The 20,367-nt window shown below is 35.0% G+C and overlaps 2 protein-coding genes across 2 annotated transcripts in view; one reads left to right on the forward strand and one right to left on the reverse strand.

Moving 5' to 3' along the window:
* Window positions 1–5,240, reverse strand: part of LOC142345872 (endophilin-B1-like) — a 276,037-nt gene extending 270,797 nt beyond the window's left edge. Inside the window, exon 1 of the mRNA XM_075398301.1 lies at window positions 5,211–5,240. The gene's annotated coding sequence lies outside the window, so the exon portion shown is untranslated. The remainder of the gene's footprint in view (window positions 1–5,210) is intronic.
* Window positions 5,189–20,367, forward strand: part of LOC142345873 (proteasome subunit alpha type-2-like) — a 184,668-nt gene continuing 169,489 nt past the window's right edge. Inside the window, exon 1 of the mRNA XM_075398302.1 lies at window positions 5,189–5,199. The gene's annotated coding sequence lies outside the window, so the exon portion shown is untranslated. The remainder of the gene's footprint in view (window positions 5,200–20,367) is intronic.

Here is a 20,367-nt window from a genome sequence, read left to right on the forward strand (position 1 = left end):
GGGCTAGAAAACCCTTCCGCTTCATCAAATTTTTTAGGTTTGGTTTTTTGTTTGAAGAAGATACAATTGCTGCTCGTCATCGTTTATGTGTTCCAATTGATGATCAGGAACTAATTTATTTAAAAAATTTACATAGAGATTAGAAAATGTTTGTAAATCCACTGCTGTTTGATAACACTTTTTCATCCTTCGCTACCCTCATTTTTTAAACAGGGTTGCAGTAAATAACAATTTTGATTATAGTCTTTTATATAATCAAAATACCATCGGGAATGGTAAATTTTTTCTCTGTTGTCCTTTTCTTCTGCAATGAATCTTTTCTTCCGGCAGTGTCAATAAGCTCATCGATTTTCCTTTTTCAGTTTTTTAACAATCTTTAATTGCCTCACTTGAGGCAATTGAGTTTCACCAGTTTTGATTTTTAACTGAGTTTTTATCACCATGCCTGCGTCGGGGGAGGGGGGCAGTTGTAACACTTTTGCTTTTTTGAAAGATTGGAATTCACTTTTATCTGATTCTTAGAATATCAAAAATTAATAGTCTTTTATGCTCATATACGACTTACAACTAGATGTGGTCCTCATCTCTTGCGGAACGCTTTACCTGCAAATTTATAATTTCTTACCATTTTTCAGTTAATATCTGCCAATCAGCAGTTTTGTGGAGTCAGAAAACTTTCACTCTACAGGTTTGGTAGATTGGAAGCATTTTTCAAAGAGAAATTAAAAGCATCCAATTTAATTCAAATATACAATTTGCATAGGACAAAAATTTTATATCATTTGTTTTTTGAGGTTCATGAAAAAAATCCAAAGACGTAGCTTCAACAAGAAATTTAAGACTGCGAGAAATTGTGAATAATCAACTATGAAGACGACAAAACGACTAGCTTTTTTATAACAATTACCTGAATTCTTTGCCAATGAAAATTGAAATGGAGCAGACAAGATATAATAGGATGCATTTCAAGGCACTCAATTTTCATTCCGTATGGAGTTGGAGTCTTCGCATGTCGATAAAAAAAATGCTGCTAAAACGGCGGTTGAATTTTCGCATTTGGAGGGAATGAGGGCATGAGATTCATCCGTTTGCCACACATTTCTAAACAATTTCGTTAAGTTTTTTACAAGATTCAGATAAAATGATAAATTTAAATTTCTCAATGGTAACGTTTTCAACAGATAATATGGCGAAAACCGATAACTATTATTATTATTATTATTATTATTATTATTATTATTATTATTAGTTTCAACACCTTTTACAAACTCAAAAGTGCACAGCGAATTAAAACAGATAGGTTTTAAGAGCTTTACGGAAGCAAAGTTCAGTGGGGATTGACTTCAAAGAGGCTGGTAGTTTATTCCATTCCGTTGGTCCTATGTATCTGAAACTACGTCTATCACAAGCACTGCGGGTCTTCGGAACTTCCAAGTTGTACACATAGTTCATTCTCGTAACGCGAGTAGTTCGTTTCAATAGCTCCTGTAGATATAATGGACTGTCCGATGGCTTGTGGATAGCTCTGTGAACAAAAAGCAACAGCTTGAAAAGACATCTTTGCTTGATTGGAAGCCAGTGCAATTGTCGAATATATGCTGACGTTGGTGTTCCGGCGTGTAAACAGAAAATACAGCTGGCCGCTACATTCATTACACGCTGGAGTTTTGAAATGAGCTTAGTCGGAAGAGATACATAAAGGATATTGCAATAATCAAGGCGTGAGATCACCTGCAGTCTAATCAGCTCAATTAAAATGGTCCTTTCAAGGTGGTGTTTGACAGAGAAAATCTTGCGAAGGTTAAAAAAGCAGGAAGACACAACACGATTGATCTGCTTCTCCATCAAGAGATTCTGATCGAATTGAACATCCAGGAGTTTAACAGACAAAGATAATCCAGTTTCACAAGGTATAGAAAGCGGTGGTACAGTCACGGTTCCTTTGTCAGGTTTTTTAAGCCATAAAAACTCACTCTTGTCTTTATTTAACTTCAGACGGAAACTTGAAAAGAAAGTAGTAATTTGGTTCATGGTATCGTCAAAATTTTGTTGACTAGTGAACAGAAAATATAGAACTGTGTCATCGGCATAGATGTGGAAACCGATGTTCCTTTGTAACAATAGATCTTCAAGTGGCAGCAGATAGCAACAAAACGAAACGGGTCCTAGGATGGAACCTTGGGGAACACCATACAAAACATCGGATTCGTCAGAAAAGACACCATCAAGGTAAACACACTGAGTACGTCCTATCAGCTAACTCTCTAGCATCTTCAAGGCGTCAGATCGGACACCGAGACGCATCTCCAAAACACGAAGTAACAAATGATGTTCAATCGAATCAAAAGCTGCAGAAAGATCTAGACCCACGTAAAGAAGAGAAAATCCCGAGTCCAAGTAGCCCAATAAATCATTAGAGATTCTGGTCAGGGCTGTCTCAGTAGAGTGTCTTCGGCGATAAGCGCTCTGAAACTTGCCATACAAAGAATTAACCTCCAAGTATGTTTTCAACTGCTCGAATAAAACTAATTCTAACACTTTGGACAGAAATAGGAGATTAGTAACTGGTCGATAATTGTTCAAGTTCTCCGGATCCAGCGAACGCTTTTTTATCAAAGGGACAACGAAGCCTTTTTTCAGGTTCTCGGGGAAACGCGCTGATCTAACCGTCATATTAATAAGAGATAACAAAGAGTCGCAAAAATGCAAAGAAGCTGTCTTGAATAGCGATGGTGGCATCGGCTCTTTTGGACAACTAGAATTCGATACTTGGTTGACATAATGAAGTAGAGTTTCGCTGCTTATTGTCATAAAAGAATCAAGTTGAGAAGTAGGCGACAGAAAATAAGTGGGAAAGTCTGACGTAGGAATTGATTCAACCAACTTCTTAACCTTGGCTAGAAAGAAACTATTGAAACAATTCGCCAATTCCTTCGCTGATCCATGAGTTTTTGGTAAACAACGGTGATTTTCTCCAAGCAAAGAAGCGAGCGCTTTAAACTTGAGCTTCTTGCACGTGCTGGAAATGGTTGAGCTAATGTACTCGCCTTTTTTGACTAATAACAGGCGATAGTACTCATCAGTTGCAAGCGTAAATGACAAAAGTGAGTCACTACTTTTAGACTTCCTAAATGCGCGCTCACATTTCCTCTTCTATCTCTTCTGAAATTTCAACTCGTCGTCAAAATAGGGACAATTGTGTGACGTGAACCACTTGGTGCGTTTCGGAATTACTCGATCTAAAGCTTTTTCGATAGCAAATAGAAACGCACTCCAAGCAGAATCTACAGCCTGGAACGTGTCTTCAAAATGCAGAAATTGAATAAATGAATCAATGCAAAACAATTTCCAACGCCGAAACGCAATAAGTTGCCTCCTCTTCTCCGCAACCCAGGGCACAGAGACACAGAACGATATGACATAATGGTCTGATGTTAGCAAGTTATCAGCAACAAGATTGCTTACTGTAAGTGATGATGTCGCTGCTACATGATCGAGGATATTTCCTGCAGTGTGTGTGGGAACGTTCACAAACTGTTCAAGACAGTGTTCTTCTAGCCATGACAACCAGAGTCTTTCTGATGGAGCGCCAGTGCCGAGATGAATGTTGATATCTCCCAAGACAATGATTTTCTCGTACAACACAATAATGTCTTCCATGAAGACAGAAATGGTGTCCAAAAACACAGTGATGTTAGACCCAGGCACTCTGTAAACACTAACAGCAGCAATACTTGTGTTGTTAAGGCCTAGTTCAAGAAGAACAAGTTCACATGCATCGTTGAATACATCTTTCTTCAGAGTACATACAATGTCTTCATGATAAAATAAGCAAATGCCGCCACCTGGTCTAGCCAGACGGGGACAACTACAGTACAGGTACTTTGGAGGACAGCATTGTTGTAATAGAAAGCAATCAGAACTGTTATCAATAATCCAAGTTTCAGTGACTAACATTGCCTGACAGTCCTTCGCAAGAATGGAAGAATGTAATTGACTTGTTTTGTTATGGATTGATCGCGAATTAACTAGAGAGAGAGTGAGAAAGCTTTTAACAGAGACATGGGCAGCTTTCACGATGGTCGTAGATAGTCAATGTATTCTTAAGGATCGCAGCCAGGATCTAGCTTCTCCATTTAGACGGTACCGATCAAATATCACATTTTCTGGCCAGAAATCAGGAGAGTCGACGGCTGAGTATTGGAAATCAAAAACGCAGTGATACGATCTAGTTCTGGCTTCGTGACCACTTAGCTCTCGAATATGCAGTAGTGGAGTATTATTTTCATTGCAGAATGCTCTAATCCGTTCAGCATCAACTTCTTTGTTGAGTCGACCAATGTATACATGTCGCCGCGGAGGAGGCTTCGGGGGTGCAAAAGCAGTTCCGCCAGACCTGTTAGTGCCAAAAACAGGTTTCTTCTTTCTCGGAATAACAACTTGAAACTCGGATAGTTCAGGCTGAGTGCCTGGGTCCACATGAGCAGCATTGCTAGCTTGCAAATCTTCAGAATCAGTACGCGATCGCTTGACTCGACTCGACGATTCAGATGAGGTACTTTCCGATCGTTTGTCATCAACCAACTGGGGAGGCCAGCCTCCAGTTCTCGTTTTTTTAGAAACGTTTGCAAAATTTCGCGGTTTAATGGTTTTCTTGACAACCGACTTCAAATCTGCCACATCCGCGCATAGTGTGTCCAGTCTCTTCAGCCTTTCCAAGACATTGGCAAGCATATCAGTAACAGACAGAGAAGCACACGATTTGAATTTCCAATGGATGCCGCACGAAATGGGGTCGCCATCAATCTTTACGTTGAGACAGTCATAGTGAACAGATTTGACGCCACAAATGTCACAGTCAAAGTATTTACTATCGTCTATCACAGTAGTGCATAAGTCACAAGATTTGGACATCGCAATCCCAAATAAAACTGCTCAATATGAATTGGGTGGAGGGGAATTGGAAAATAATTGCCTCAATCTAATCGTACACCTATGAATCCGTTTACCACTGTAAACGGTAGCTTAGTAACTCTGACAATAACAAATGAGAACTGTAGACGATAGTCCAAGTTTGTTCGTCTTAGATACCAATTTATTATCATAAACCAGATCACTAAAATCCCTTCGTAGACAAGGGCTACCCAAGAATAAAATCTGGTTCGTCGACCAAATTAACTGAAACACTACTTATTAAATAGCAGAGAATGCTATTTAATAAGTTTATCACAACAATTAGGATAACAGTTAAAGCTGCTGATTTTGAACAGAGAGCGTTTTTCTTGTTTCAGATGTTGAAATTTGAGAAAAAACGATTTTTTTTGCTGAATTAAGGTTGCTTCATGGGCTCAATTTTTGATTATGTACACTTTATATATACTTGCTGACTTTGCTACTGGTTTTGCAAAGACAAAGTTTTCTAGTTTTTAGAAGATGGCTTTTTGGTAGTGCTGCTTTACTTAGGATCCACGAAACCTTCCAGCTAATATTTGAGACATTTTCTTGCTGCTGGAAAACTAATTGAGCTAGAAAACGCTTCCGCTTAATTAAATTTTTTAGGTTTGATTTATTTTGAAGAAGCTACGATTGCTGTTCTTCATCGTTTATGTGTTCCAATTGAAGATCAGGAAATAATTACATTAAAAAATTTACTTAGAGAAAAGAAATTGTTTGTCTAATCCACTGCTGTTTGATAAAAATTTGTTATCTTTCTCTATCTTCATTTTTTAAACAGGGTTGCAGGAATTAACAAATTTGGTCTTTTAAATAATCAAAATACCATCGGGAGTGGTACATTTGTTTTTCTCTGTTATCCTTTTCTTCTGCAAATAATCTTTTCTTCTGGCAGTGACAGTAAGCTCTTCGATTTTCATTTTTCAGTTTTTCACCAATCTTTAATTGCCTCACTTTAGGCAATTGAGTTTCACCAGTTCTGATTTTTAAATGAGTTTTTATCACCATGTCTTCGTTGGAGGGGGGGGGGGTTATAACACTTTTACAATTTTGATAATTTACAAATCATTTTCATTTGATCCTTAGAATATCAAAAATTAATAGTCTTTTATTCTCATAGACGACTTACAACTAGATGTAGTCCTCATCTCTTGCGGAACGCTTTACCTACAAATGTATAATTTGTTACCATTTTTCAGTTAATATCTGCCAATCAGCAGTTTTGTGGAGTAAGCAAACTTTCAATCTACAGGATTGGTTGATTGGAAGCATTTTTCAAAGAGAAATTAACAGCATCCAATTTAATTCAAATAAAGCTTCCATAGGACAAAAAATTTTATAACATTTGTTTTGTGAGGTTCATGAAAAGCATCCAAAGACGTAGCTTCAACAAGAAATTTGAGAGTGCGAGAAATTGTTAAAAATCAACTTTGAAGACGACAAAACGAGTCGCATTTTTATGAAAATTACCTGAACTCTTTGAAAATGAAAATTGAAATGGAGCAGACAAGATATAAGGGGATGCTTTTCAAGACAATAAATTTTCATTCCGTATGGAGTTGGAGTCTTCGCAAGTCGTTGAAAAAATTTGCTGTTTAAACAGCGCTTGATTTTTCGCATTTGGAGGGAATGAGGAAATGAGATTCATCCTATTGCCACATATCCCTTAAACAAGTTCGTTAAGTTTTTACAAGGATCAGAGAAAAGAATAAAAAATTAAATTTCTTACTAATGACGTTTTCAACAGATAGGATGGCAAAAAACCGGCAACAGTTAAAACTGCCAATTTTGAACAGATAGCGTTTTGCTTGTTTCAGATGTTCAAATTTGAGAAAAAACGATTTTTTTTCTGAATTAAGGTTCTTTCATGGGCCCAATTTTTGATTAAGTACACTTAATGTATACTTGCTGACTTTGATACTGGTTTTACAAAGAAATTGTTTTCCAGTTTTTAGAAGATGGCCTATTGGTAGTGCTGCTTTACTTATCATCCACGAAACCTTCCAGCTAATATTTAAGACATTTTCTTGCTGCTGGAAAACTAATTGAGCTAGAAAACGCTTCCGCTTAATTAAATTTTTTTAGGTTTGGATTTTTTGTTTGAAGAAGCTACGGTTGCTGTTCTTCATCGTTTATGTGTTCCAATTGAAGATCATGAACTAATTTATTGAAAAAATTTACTTAGACAGTAGAAATTCTTTGTCAAATCCACTGCCGTTTGATAACAATTTTTCATCTTTCTCTACCCTCATTTTTTAAACACAGCTGCAGTAATAAACAAAGCTTGGTCTTTTATATAATCAAAATACAATCGGGAGTGGTACATTTGTTTTTCTCTGTTGTCCCTATCTTCTGCAAATAATCTTTTCTTATGGCAGTGACAGTGATTTCATCGATTTTCAATTTTCAGTTTTTCAGCAATCTTTAATTGCCTCACTCCAGGCAATTGAGTTTCACCAGTTCTGATTTTTAACCGAGTTTTTATCACCATGCCTGCGTCGGAAGGAGAGGGGGCAGTTATAACACTTTTACGTTTTTGAAAATATGGAAATCACTTTCATCTGATTCTTAGAATATCAAAAATTAATGATCTCTTATGCTCATTGACGACTTACAACTAGATGTAGTCTTCATCTCTTGCGGAACGCCTTACCTACAAATGTATAAATTCCTAGCATTTCTCTGTTAATTTCTGCCAATCAGCAATTTTGTGGAGTCAGGAAATTTTCACCCTACGGGATTGGTAGATTGGAAGCGTTTTTCAAGGAGAAATTAAAAGCATCCATTATAATTCGAATAAAAAATTTCCATAGGACAAAAAATTTTATATCATTTGTTTTGTGAGGTTCATGAAAAGAATCCAAAGACGTAGCTTCAACAAGAAAATTGAGGCTGCGAGAAATTGTGAATAATCAAATTTGAAGACGACAAAAACATTTGCATTTTTTTTTTAAAAATTACCTAAACTCTTTGCCAATGAAAATTGAAATGGAGCAGACAAGATATAATGAGATGCATTTCAAGACACTCAATTTTCATTCCGATAGCATTTGGAGTCTTCGCATGCCGCTGAAAAAAAGTGCTGTTAAAACAGCGGTTGATTTTTTGCTTTTGGAGGGAGTGAGGGCTTGAGAGTCCCATGAGATTCATCAGTTTGCCACACATCCTTTAAACAAATTTGTTGAGTTTTTTTACAAGGTTCAGATAAAAGAATAAAAAATCAAATTTCTTACAGGTGACGTTTTCAACAGACAAGATGGCAAAAAACTGACAACAGTTAAAGCTGCCGATTTTGAACAGATAGCGTTTTGCTTGTTTCAGATGTTCAAATTTGAGAAAAAACGATTTTTTTTCTCAATTAGGGTTCTTTCATGGGCTCAATTTTTGATTACGTACACTTAATGTATACTTGCTGACTTTGATACTCGTTTTAAAAGAAATTGTTTTCCAGTTTTTAGAAGATGGCCTATTGGTAGTGCTGCTTTACTTAGGATCCACGAAACCTTCCAGCTAATATTTAAGACATTTTCTTGCTGCTGGAAAACTAATTGAGGTAGAAAACGCTTCCGCTTAATTGATTGTTTGAAGTTTTTTTTTGTTTAAAGAAGCTACAATTGCTACTCTTCATCGGTTATAAGTTCCAATTGATGATCAGGAACTAATTTTTTTAAAAAAATTACCTAGAGAATAGAAATTATATTTCTCTACCTTCATTTTTTAAACAGGGTTGCAGAAATTAACAAAGCATGGTCCTTTGAACAATCAATATACCTTCGGGACTCGTATTTCTAATATGAGATCTAAAATTGCTCTGAAACCCAATCGATTTTTCCATATGAAAAAGAGGGTCTTCTTTTGCTGTGTTTTCTTTAATCCAATTTTTTTGTTTCTGATATGATAACAGTTACAGTGATATAAGTATTGCAGCAATTTTTTTTTATTGCTTCAAGAAAATTTTTTAATTTTCGTTATTGCGTGTCGCAATTATATTGTTCTCATTGTAATAGAAAACATTTGACTTTACGAACTTTGTTTGCAGAAAAGTTTCATGGTATTTTTCCATGCGACATTAATTACGTTGAATTGTATCAACCTATGCAAGCGATAAGCATGCCACCGAAGCGCGGAAAAAAATTAAAGCCTTGTCTTTTGCCCTTTCGTTTTTTAACGGATTTTTTTATCGAATACAGTTTGTTTTCTTTGTCACTCAGTGGCCATCCACTGATTGCAGTTTTCCATTTGTCAAAGCTCGCAACGCAATCGGTCATTCTCTACATCGAACACCTCTGCTGCTTTGCCATTTTTAGCTGCTTTGAGTGTGAAACAGACAATTCCTGTTTCACTGAGGTTATCACTTTCTCCTGTTTGGCTGTTCTGAGTCCCGTTTAAATTAATTTGCCTCTTAGCGCCTCACAATCAACGCTCAAACTACTCTTTGCGTTTTTGCCTCTTTAACCTTGTTGCAATGATTATCAAGTTTTTGTCAAAGCTCGATTCAGTGAAGTGAAGAGTATACAGCTTTTAGTGGTTGGACACTCATTTTTGTTACTGTTCCGCTACAGCTCGTAAAAAACGGGCCCAAAATCTGAAAATTCCTAAAGTTCTGGAGTAGAAACCGCCACACTGTAAAAGCCCGAGGAAATCCAGGATAGAAGTTTGAAGAACTCTGGCAAATAAAATATATAATTACCAAATACATAAGTGTGGCATCAATGACTGCTTTGTTGAATAAAAATTACTTTTTTATCCAACATTTGCATAATTCTTAGTCTTCAACTCAAAAGTTTTTTCTCTTTTATCTGATCATGAACTCTACGATTTTTTGGCTTTGAACTGCAAGACATTTTTTATTGTTTTCCTTTTTTGAAATTGGCTTGCTACGTGTAAAATATTCTAATCGTGATTTCAAGATAATTTTCTTCTTTTAAACCGAGGCGTTGCCATTTTTGTTTGGTAACTAACCGAAGACAGTTTCCTTTGCTGATTTCGTTCTATACTTGATGTTTTTAATTAAGCGAACGAATTGTTCAAAGACTTTTTGTCGTTAGCGGATTTTTTCAACATCGGTGCTTGGTAATTGATTGGATTAACTGCATAAACTGTTCAAAGAGACCCTGCAATATCTTTGCTTGTTAAAAAATACACAAATTTTTAGTTTTTACGAAAAACCGTTTTTTCCTTTAACAGCGAAATTGTTGTATCTGAGCTGGCTGTTCCGATATTCTAGTATTTCGGACATCCAAATCTCACTATCCAATAATCAACCACGCCCTGCCACGAACTTTGTCTCATGTTTGGTTAAAACTATGGCTCATTTTCACTAACTCAAATGACCTCCGATAAGCATTATGTAATTGTTTCTTGATAATCGAGAAGGGGACCTTGGACTTTGGAATCATTTTTTGGAATTTTAATGCCAGTACTTTGGAATCAAGTTTTGGAATGCTTCTCAACTGGTAGTTCCATTACAGTCGTGGTGAGTTGTTCGAGCAAGTAAAATCCTTTTTTATGTCTGGCAATGAGAAAAGACTACATTTTAGTTCCTGGCACAAATTTTTAGGCCATATTTATCAGCAACTGGTGAAACTCATGAAACAACTCGCAACTTTTTGGGATAATCCTATCAATCTTTGAATTTTCAACCGTTGAATCCAAATAAAGTTGTGCATCGTTATGACAACTTTGCTTGCGTTGATTCTCGAAAAAACTCATCAGCTTGTCTTCAAACTGTATTGTTCGATAAAAGCTGTTCTGGAAAGAACTTTGGGGTCTTTATAAACTTATAGATTTTCTTGTAGCAGTTTATCGAAATATTCTCTGAGACTCACCTTTTTTTGAAACACTTGGCTTTTTTAAGGTCATACGTGGTGTATACCACTTCACACATGAAAGTTTTTAGGTTCAACTGTGTCTAAAGTTCAGCATAGACTAGACGACCGTCTTCCATATTTTCCTTATTTTTGAAATCTGTTATCACGCTTTGTACTGTGATACGATGATTAAATAGTAGTAGTAGTAGTAAAAGACTTGAATTACCTTTAAGAGGATGTACAGTAAAACAAATAATACTATAATAAGGTGCAGTACATAAATTTTATTTAAAAAGGTCCAGCAGCAGGTTGTTTATTTTATAAAAGTCCAGCAGCAGGTTGTGAATTGTGGTTTGTCGGGAAAATTTCGACTTGAAAAAATTAATACTGATATTCAGGAGATCGGCAGCGTCGTTTACCAGTCTCTCAACACGGAAGAAAAAATATTTTTCGGTGAGTCGTTTTCTCGATCTCGTAAGGACCAGGCGTTCCAGATTCTGCGCTCGTAAGTTAACGGATTTTTTTTTCAATTTTGAAGTAATCATCGAAACTAATGCAGTTCTTTTCATTCACTATTGCCAGAAGAAATCGAAGATCACGTTCAATGAGTTGATAACTGATCGGCAACGAATGAGACTTCTGTAATAACTTTTCATAGTTATCACAACCGAAACACCAACGAAGTCCATGATAATACAAATTTTCAAGCTTCCGAAGTTCACAAATATCAGGGTACCAAGCAGGGTAACCGTACAATAACACAGAGATAACACATGCTTTGTATAGATTGAATTTAACTCCAGAGGAAAGATTTGAAGGAACACTATGCTTCAAATAATTTAGAGCTCTACAAGCTTTGACCAATTTGATCTTTAAATGAGCTCCCCACTTGAGTGAACTAGATACTTCAACACCCAGGTCGCTGACTTGTTCGAGCCAAGATAGTTCGTCGTTTCCGATAAACAAGGCGTCGGTGGATGTCCTGTTGAAATATAGGTAGCCACTCTTCTGAGTTTTGAAAGAAAGTGAATTACAATAAGACCGTAATCTAAGAGCACAAAGATCGTGTTGAACAGATTGTACGCAAGAATTGTTTTGGCATACAAGTTTGGCATCATCGTCAAAGCAGAACAAATTTGAAAAATCAGGAACTTCATGCATGTCATCAATGGAAATCAAAAATAGAATAGGTCTCAACACACTGCCTTGCGGCACACCACTAGAGATAGGTAACCAATGCGACAAAATGTTACTAATTTTAACTCTTTGTTTCCTATCTTCAAGATAAGAGGCAATAAGGACCACGAAATTTTCGTCAAAACCAAAGTTAGTCGGCTTCACGAGCAGATAGGGGTGATCAACTGAATCGATTAAATTTTTTTCTTGAAACAATATTGTCCAAATTGTGTTCCCGGAAATTTATGAAAAATGACGGCTAAACCAATAAAGTTAGAACTGCCAGACACAAACATTATATATATATATATATATATATATATATATATATATATATATATATATATATATATATAATGTTCTCTCTGAGTTTCTCCCTCTTAATTCTTTCTAAGCTTTCCTAACGCAAAATTAATGTCAGTTCTCTTTTTCCTAAAATGTTCTTTATCTTGCTCTGTAAACAATTCAGCTATTTTTGGTGCTCTTTACGCATTTTGATTTTTTTCCCAAAAGTTTTCACTCAAACTCAATTAGTGCAAGATTTTTTTCTGGTTTGGCATTTTGTAATTGTGCGGCTCTCATCTCATTAACGTCCAGTGAGGTCTCATAGGTTATTTTCTTCTTTGATTCATCGATCTTTTTTTCCATTACCTTACCCTTTAGCGGTTTTTTGTTTGATCAGTCATCTCGTTCCCTTGTTGTTTTTAAGATTTTTTGGAAGTCTCTCGTAGTCGCCGTTGACTGCAACGACCAATAAGACTTTTTGAAACAACGTTTGGCCATTGGTCGCTGTGAACGGACATCCAAATCTCACTATCCAATAATCAACAAGGCCCCTGCCACGATTTTTGTCTTATGTTAGGTTAAAACTATGGTTTATTTTCATTTATTCAAATGACATCAAATATGCATTATGTAATTGTTTTTTGATAATCGGGAAGGGGAACCATAATATCTAAAAACTTTGCCTAAATGGAGGACCAAGTGGTCATTTAGTGAGTGAACGTCAATGTTCCGGTTTAATGTTTTGCATTTTGTACACTTCAAAAGCTGTATCTAATTTTTACTTTATTTCTCGTGCCTGGACAAAAAAATCTTTCATAAGTTTTTCTGACGTTTTTTTTCTTTTTCCTTTTTCCCATTTTTTCCGCCAGGAAAGTCTTGAAAAAGTTCAAGCACAGTGCATCTTCTCTCTCTTTCTCATGGTTTTACCACTTGATAAACAGTTTCAAAAGTCGATTCCTTTTCGTGTTTTTGATAGAAAGTCTCTTCAGAGAGGCAAAGACGTGCATCCTAATCCCAGTATTACTCTGCTGCGTTGTTAGATGCATTTTTCGATTGTCTAGGGTCAGATTTTTTTAATGACCTTCAACGGAAGCTGTTTGCTCCTGAGCTTCCACTTTTATACCTCAAAAACCGTCGGCGAGTTGAATTTTTGATCATTTTCTTCTTTGATGTCAAAATAAAATTGTTCACTCTTGCGATCTCTGCTTTCAATCTTGCGAGCCTGCCTTTTCTTTCTGTGAAATCAATTGTTCAGGCAGTAACCCTGTGATCAATTACGGCTGAAAATTGCTGGCCAAATAAATAATTTTTAAAATGGTGCGTAAGACAAACGTTTTTATTAAATAAAACTTTCTACATTCTGAGTAGTAACAAAGACGTTTCTTCAAAGATCTGCTAGCATAAGAAAAACAGTGTCCTCTATAAGACATCACGGTATGACCTAGGAGCATCCCTTAAAAAAGTATGAAAATTAATATCATTTAGTAATTCTAACTGGCTAGGTTTTCTGAAAGTTTTTTCTAAATTGGTTACAGCACCCTTGTACTATGTGCTGCACCCGAATTCATTTGAGTAGTTTACTTAATTGTTAAAAAACTCTGCAGTTTTCCTAAAACCCAGAATTAACTTTCAATAATACTCAACGAGGCCTAGAAAGGCCCTGACTGTTTTTCAGAGAAAAAATCTTTTTTCGTTTTACAGAACTTAATTGCTCTGGGTCGACCTCAACTCTCTGATATAATTTCATTATTATTGAAGAAGTTGCATTTTCATCCTTCAATTTTTAGTTCAATCTCCGTTGGAACACCATTTTCAACCATTTGAGATCTTGAGTTTATCTCCCAAAAACGATGCCTTAGTCTAGATAAACTTGAGTTTTTTCTTAAGAAAGGCCAGAAGAAATAATTTTATTACTTTCTGAAAAACTGCTGGCCACAATGCTAGTCCCAGTGGAAACGTCTTCCACATTACAAGCCTAGGGTTGACATAGACACCACACCGTGAAATTTTGGCTCTCTTCGTGCGAAATTTGAAAGTGACTCATCAAAGGACCTATGTTTGGGAAGTACTTGCAGGTTTCCCTCCACCGTATCATTGACATACTTTATTGGTGGAAACGGCCCGCATGTTGGTTTGTTCAGACTCCCAGAATTCTGAAACTAAACGACAGGTAGCGTCGTTTTTGTACCAGTAATGATGGTGCTGCCCAGTTGGAGTATGCTGAATTGCCTGAGTCATCTTGTTCCAAATCTTCAGGAAAAAATTTATGGCTCTTCGTTTTTTGAAACTTTCGTTGGTACACCTGAGTGGAGCAGTTTTTTTCTATTTTTAGTCTAATATAAATTTGGTAACAAAGCTCCTTTAATAGCTCAATTTCGCAAAACCTCATTTGAGTCTCGTTCATAAGCTTCCAGTATTTCCAATTTCCTCCCAAGACAAATTCCATGAACTAGAGTTCACTTGCGTCTCAAGTCAAATAAAAGGGTTTTCTACTGGACTCTTGGTTGTTCTGCCTCCTGAAATGTTTTGTCTGATTTGTTTTGAGAACTTTTTGAAAGTCTCTTTGCATGGGGTCCTCACAATTTTTTACCCTCTGAAGAGGGTTTGAAAACTCAAACCCCAACGACATCATCAACAATTTTTTGATGATCTTGCTATTAACAAATGCAATTTCTTTGAACTCAAATGGTGGCGGTGTCTGCTAAAGTTTTTGTTTGTTGTGTTTTGTTACCCTTCTCCCAAAATTACTTTTTAATTATTACTTTGCAATGGAAAAGTATTTTGTGGTCCTCTGCTGAGATTTATGAAATATCTTATATTTCGGTTTGTAAGAATAGTTGCAAATTATCCGGATTTAACAGAATTATCCAGTAAATTTTGTTTTTGGGTAGAATGCAAATGTATAAAAGTTCTTTGCCGATTAAAAAAGCGTTATCTCAATTTTGTTCTTTAGATATTCAATAGTTGTTGTACAATTCAAAAGGCGTTATTTTGTTGTTGTTAGCTTTTTTATTGCAACTTCGGATCTGTTCGGGCTCTCCCTGTTGCTTGTGGAGCGATTCGCATACGAAATTCACACCACTCCCACTGTCAATTAAAATAAATATCATTCTGTGTTTTTTGCCATTTTTCGACATAAAACGCTTCCACTGGGCTCTCTCCGGCACTCAAGGTTTTTAAGTCTTTTTTTCAAAAAAAAACGCTCTGCCATCCTCAGCTTTTTTTTTAATTTAGGGAGAACTCCTTTGCAATAAGTTGGGCTTCTAAATTTAAAACGTTTTTGGCATATGTGCTTATGGTTAATCTGCAAATCTCTAATGCAAAAAACATATGCTTCTGTTTTCACGTTCGTGTGTTTGCAATTGCGCTATTCTGTCATAATTGTTTTCTTTATGATCAGCTTTGCTTCTCCTCTACTTTCAACGATTTTCATTTTTTCACCATTTTATCTTGGCTCTTGTTCCCTACCGCGCAAATCTTTTGGCTTTAATCTCTGCGATGAGAATCTTTGTTTATCTTGTCCGCTACGTTGATTAGACCGCAAGGTTTTCAAAAGCTCATCAATCAAAGCAACTAAATGATAACTTTCGTTGGACTCGATGGCCGAAACCCACGGTTCCTTGCCCTCTTCTTCAACCCACATGAATGGTACTAATTGTAGTTCTCTTTCTAATGATTGCTCTGAAGTTATATTTGCGTCACCTAACTTCTATCTCAGGTCTACCCGCACTTCATTACTTTTGTATATCTTAGAAGGGTCCCTTCAAAATATGTTTTCTCCTTATCACAGTGGTTATTATCAAAATTTAATTTTTTTTTTCAAAAATCGGGACTCACTTGACTATTATCCCCAGGACAACTTTCGATTGCCTGTTATAATTGATTTCTGAACACTTTCAGGGTCTCATCACGGCTCTGCCTGGTATCCTCAGAAAGTTTACTATAAAATCAAAGGCCCACTTTTGTAACTGACAAGAAAAAATTTGCAGCCGTTCGTAAATTGCGTTCTCAGTGCCCCTCCATGTTTCTTGGCTACTATCAAAATCGTGACAAGAGCTAAGAAACTGTAAACAAAACTTTCAAATTCATTTGATTGCAAAAAAGATACCGGTAACAGCATTTTTGAGTAGTGCAGCGCCATCCAGCGTTCTTTAAAAGCTGTTCTTTTTCATGTCATTTCATTAATTTTGTTAAATAGTCCGAATATTTTTTGAAACCCAGTTCAACAGCTTTAAAACTCTTAGAACATTGTTTTTTTCTAGTAGAGATACAATAAAAATCTGATGTTCAACAATGATTTATCAGTCAATTTATCTCCAAATACAGTAGAAATTGATTTATCAACGAAACTTTGTTTTACAAAACAAACTTGTACGACCCAATTTTTGCTCTTCTAATTTTTGAGTACCCATAAAAAATTTTGAGTTTGCACTCCTTCCGGTCGAACCCAAAAAGTTTACTGTTTCTTTTTTTGCCTTTGAAATCCGTACAACACTCATTTTTAAGGTGTAACCGTTCTCTATTTTTTTTAGTCATTTTCGCCACAGTAGCAGCCTCCCTGTGCATTATACTAAACCTTTAATTTAAGAGTGGTCATTTTGAAAATACAAAAAATGAGGTTGAATTATTCAGGTGTTCAAACAGACAAAGAAATGGTTAACTTAAATATGATATGATTGCGTTGTTATCTCAGATGGGAGGATTTGTCTTCAAAGAAGGAACAGCTTAATTTCGATCCGTACCAAAATCGGTTCTGCCATCGTGATAAAACCTCTAAGTCAGTACATAGAGGTAAGTTTTTCAAAAAAAAATGTTCGACGCTCAAGCTTTGTTTTACCAGATGTCTCATTTTTTCTTCAATACCTATCAAACATCACGCCATTAAGTAGGCGACGAATTCAAAATTGAAACATGTCATTCACCTTGAAAACAATGCTTTTCAATATTTTTTGTATGCGCGTGACACTCAAGCTAAATCACCGAAATACGTTGAGTGACACCAATCTTTTCAAGAGGTGAGTAATTTCAACCCACTTGCCAATGCTAACAATGAAAAAATTCGAAGGTCACAATCGAAGCCTTGGAAAGACATTGAAATCAACAATAGGCAAAAACTGTTTTCTTTGTAGCTTAGATTTTTTGTCAATAAGTTTCAAAGGAGTAGAAAAATGAGTTTAAAATCATATCATGTACAATTATCACTTTTTGTTTACGCATCATAGTAAAAAAAAACACAATTTTGTAGCCTTCAGGAATTACTTTCCTTTTTCTGAATTTTTAAAAAGAGGGAAATTTGAATATTCTATTGAAAGAACCAAGAGGCAAATGAACGATCACTCGGGGGAGGGTGTGTGGCTGTAACAATTGGCATTGAAATTATTTAAAAAATCGAACTCTTTTGAAATACATTTAGTTAGCACAGGTGGACACTTTCAAAGACCGTTTCATTGTTTCAAAATTTTTAATAAATAAATGAAAATATACGACATAAAAATTAACAGAAAGGAAGAGTTTCGTTTTTCTCAAAATTCATTATAAAGAACAATTACATCTGCTTTTTATTCGTACAAAACATTTTTTTCTGTATCAAAAAGATTTTTGGGAAATTAAAGACTTCAGGCAATTTAGAGCTCTCACAAACTAAAAAAAAAAATCAAATTTGAACATGAGTCACTACAAACCGTTTTTTAAATTTCTACTGTTGTTTTGGAAGTTAATGCTTCTTTTTAATCAGAACTAACCTGAAAATTTAAAAAAAAATATCAAGAAACGATCATCAAATAAAAAAAGTTCAAAACTTAAATGAGGAAGGAAATCTTTTCTTAATTTTTTATGTATTTTTTCTGCTGTCAGAGCAAATGAATAAATCTATCATCTCTAATAATGAAAAAACGTTTGTAAAAATAGAATAATTGTGGAGTGTCAGAATTAAAAACTTCAAAACAAGTTCACAACTTTTTGAGTTTGAGAAAAAATATTTAACTTCTCTATATCTTGAAATTGCTCTTCGACAGGATCATTTCCAGTCTTTCGGGGTTTCTGTTAATTGAAACGTTCATTTCGTTATTGATTTCAAAACTCCTACCAAAAACAAAAAAAATTTCGAGCAAAAATGCAGTATTCATTTTTCTTCATCATAAAAATTATTTAACTTTTCTATTTCTTTAAAAAAAATCAAAAATAATTAGAAGAGGAAAAACATTAAAATTACTGATAACCAATATTCATTAAAATTATTATGTAAGAGAATTTACAAACAGTTTTCAACGTTCTTTTGCATGTTAATAACAACTAGTGAGACAGCAAAATCTGTCAAAATAATTAAAGAGTTAGAAAAATAGTTAGGCTATTAAGTTTTGCAAAACATTGCGGTTTTTTAGGAAAAACAGAATCAAAAGTGTGTTTATTAAGTCTAGCTGTTAACATGTTTGGTTAATTTTAAAAAAAAAACGAATGCGGGGTTTATGCTCATCCAACATTGAAATCAACGAAAACTTTCAAAATAATTCACAAAACTTATTTCCACTTTTAGTGACAATTTTACCACTAAAGATGCAATCGTCTGAAAATGTCCGAACCCTAAATTTAAGCGAAAACAGTCGGGCCAAATATAAAAAATCACGACTTTTGAGTAAATTTTAGATGACAAACAAATTTAAAAGTTTTTTATCGGAACTGGTTTTGCATTTGTTTGTTCTTGTTTGTGTGCAATTTTGTGAGAGTATTTATGAGTTCGCCTGTTTTTTATGCATGTGGTATATGCGTCTGATTAATGAGGGGAGTTAAACACCAATAGACGCAGAGTCCGAAAGAAGTCGGAATAAGAAAAAGTGTGTTTCATAACAAAAACTCGCTGCTAAATTTTGCACTTCAGCGGAATTTTTAAAAGACTTCAGCGGAATTTTGAAAACCTAATTGTCTTGTTGTGCTCATGAGCAATCAAATTCAAAAAAATGCTAAAATTTTTTAAGAAAAAGATTAAATTATTCGTAGGCTCAAAGAAACACAATAATGGTTGTTTGAAGATGATGTTATTGCGTGGTAAGCGCAAATGGAAGAAATTAAGTTCATTGGCTGCAATCTTTACTTTTGATTTGTCCCAAAATATTTCCTGTCATCGTGGTAAAATTTTCAAGTCAGTACCGATAGTTAGCTTTTTTTTTAAATATTTCGAAGCCCAAGCTTTCTTACACTAAATGTTTATTTTCTTCTTTTGCACCCATCAAATTGTGTCAGGCGTTAATCAGTTAGCAAAATATTTTCGTAACATGACTCTGAGGCCCAAGGATTTTTAGTACCCTTTTAATATGCATTCGACACTCGAGATTAAATTAGCTGATTTACGTTGAATTATAGAAGTCTGTACAAGAGATGTGTAGTTTTACCCCAGTTGTTAATGTTACCCATTATATAGTTAAAAAGTCAAGATGAAAACCGTTGAAAGACTTGAGAATGAAAACCACTTTCTGTCTGTCATATATTTTTAAAAATCATATATAATGAATAAGTAGACGTTTTAGTTTAACATCAGATTTTCTGCCAAATTGGAATTTTAGAAGTTTTTGCAGATTTTATTTTCGATAATGGAAATTACATATGCGAGGCTGAATTTTTTTTCAGTCAAATTTTCACTTTTTGTTTACGCATCGTAAAGAAGGAGAGACACGATGCGGTAGCCCTATGGATATACTCTCCAATTTTATTCAATTACATCAGAAATCTTAAAAGGGGAGCCCTGAAGTTTTCTAATGCAAAATGCAGAGCGGAAAAAAACAATCATTCGGATTGTGGGCTTGTGGGGTATAACATTTGGCAATAAAAATTTAGATGCTAAAAAACAAATTCTTTTGTAATGCATTTAGATTGATAATTTATAATAAATCTTTACCGTTTAACGCCTAAAGAAATAAATTAAAGTAAGAAACAAAAATTTTCCAAAACAGATTAATAGTTTCGTTTTTTCTCAAAATTTTGCTGACAAAAAAAATTATGTCAGTGTTTCTGCTTGTACGAATCAGTTTTTGCTCTGTATCAAAGAGATTTTCGGGAAAAAAGACTTCGGGAATAACGGCAATTTAGAGCCCTCAAAAAAAGTAATAAACTTTGAAAATGTGAAACTAAAACAAGAAAATTGTATTTGTTT

Source organism: Convolutriloba macropyga, chromosome 9 (genome assembly GCF_964194025.1).
Source record: "Convolutriloba macropyga chromosome 9, txConMacr16.3, whole genome shotgun sequence".
NCBI classification, from domain to species: Eukaryota; Metazoa; Xenacoelomorpha; order Acoela; family Convolutidae; genus Convolutriloba; species Convolutriloba macropyga.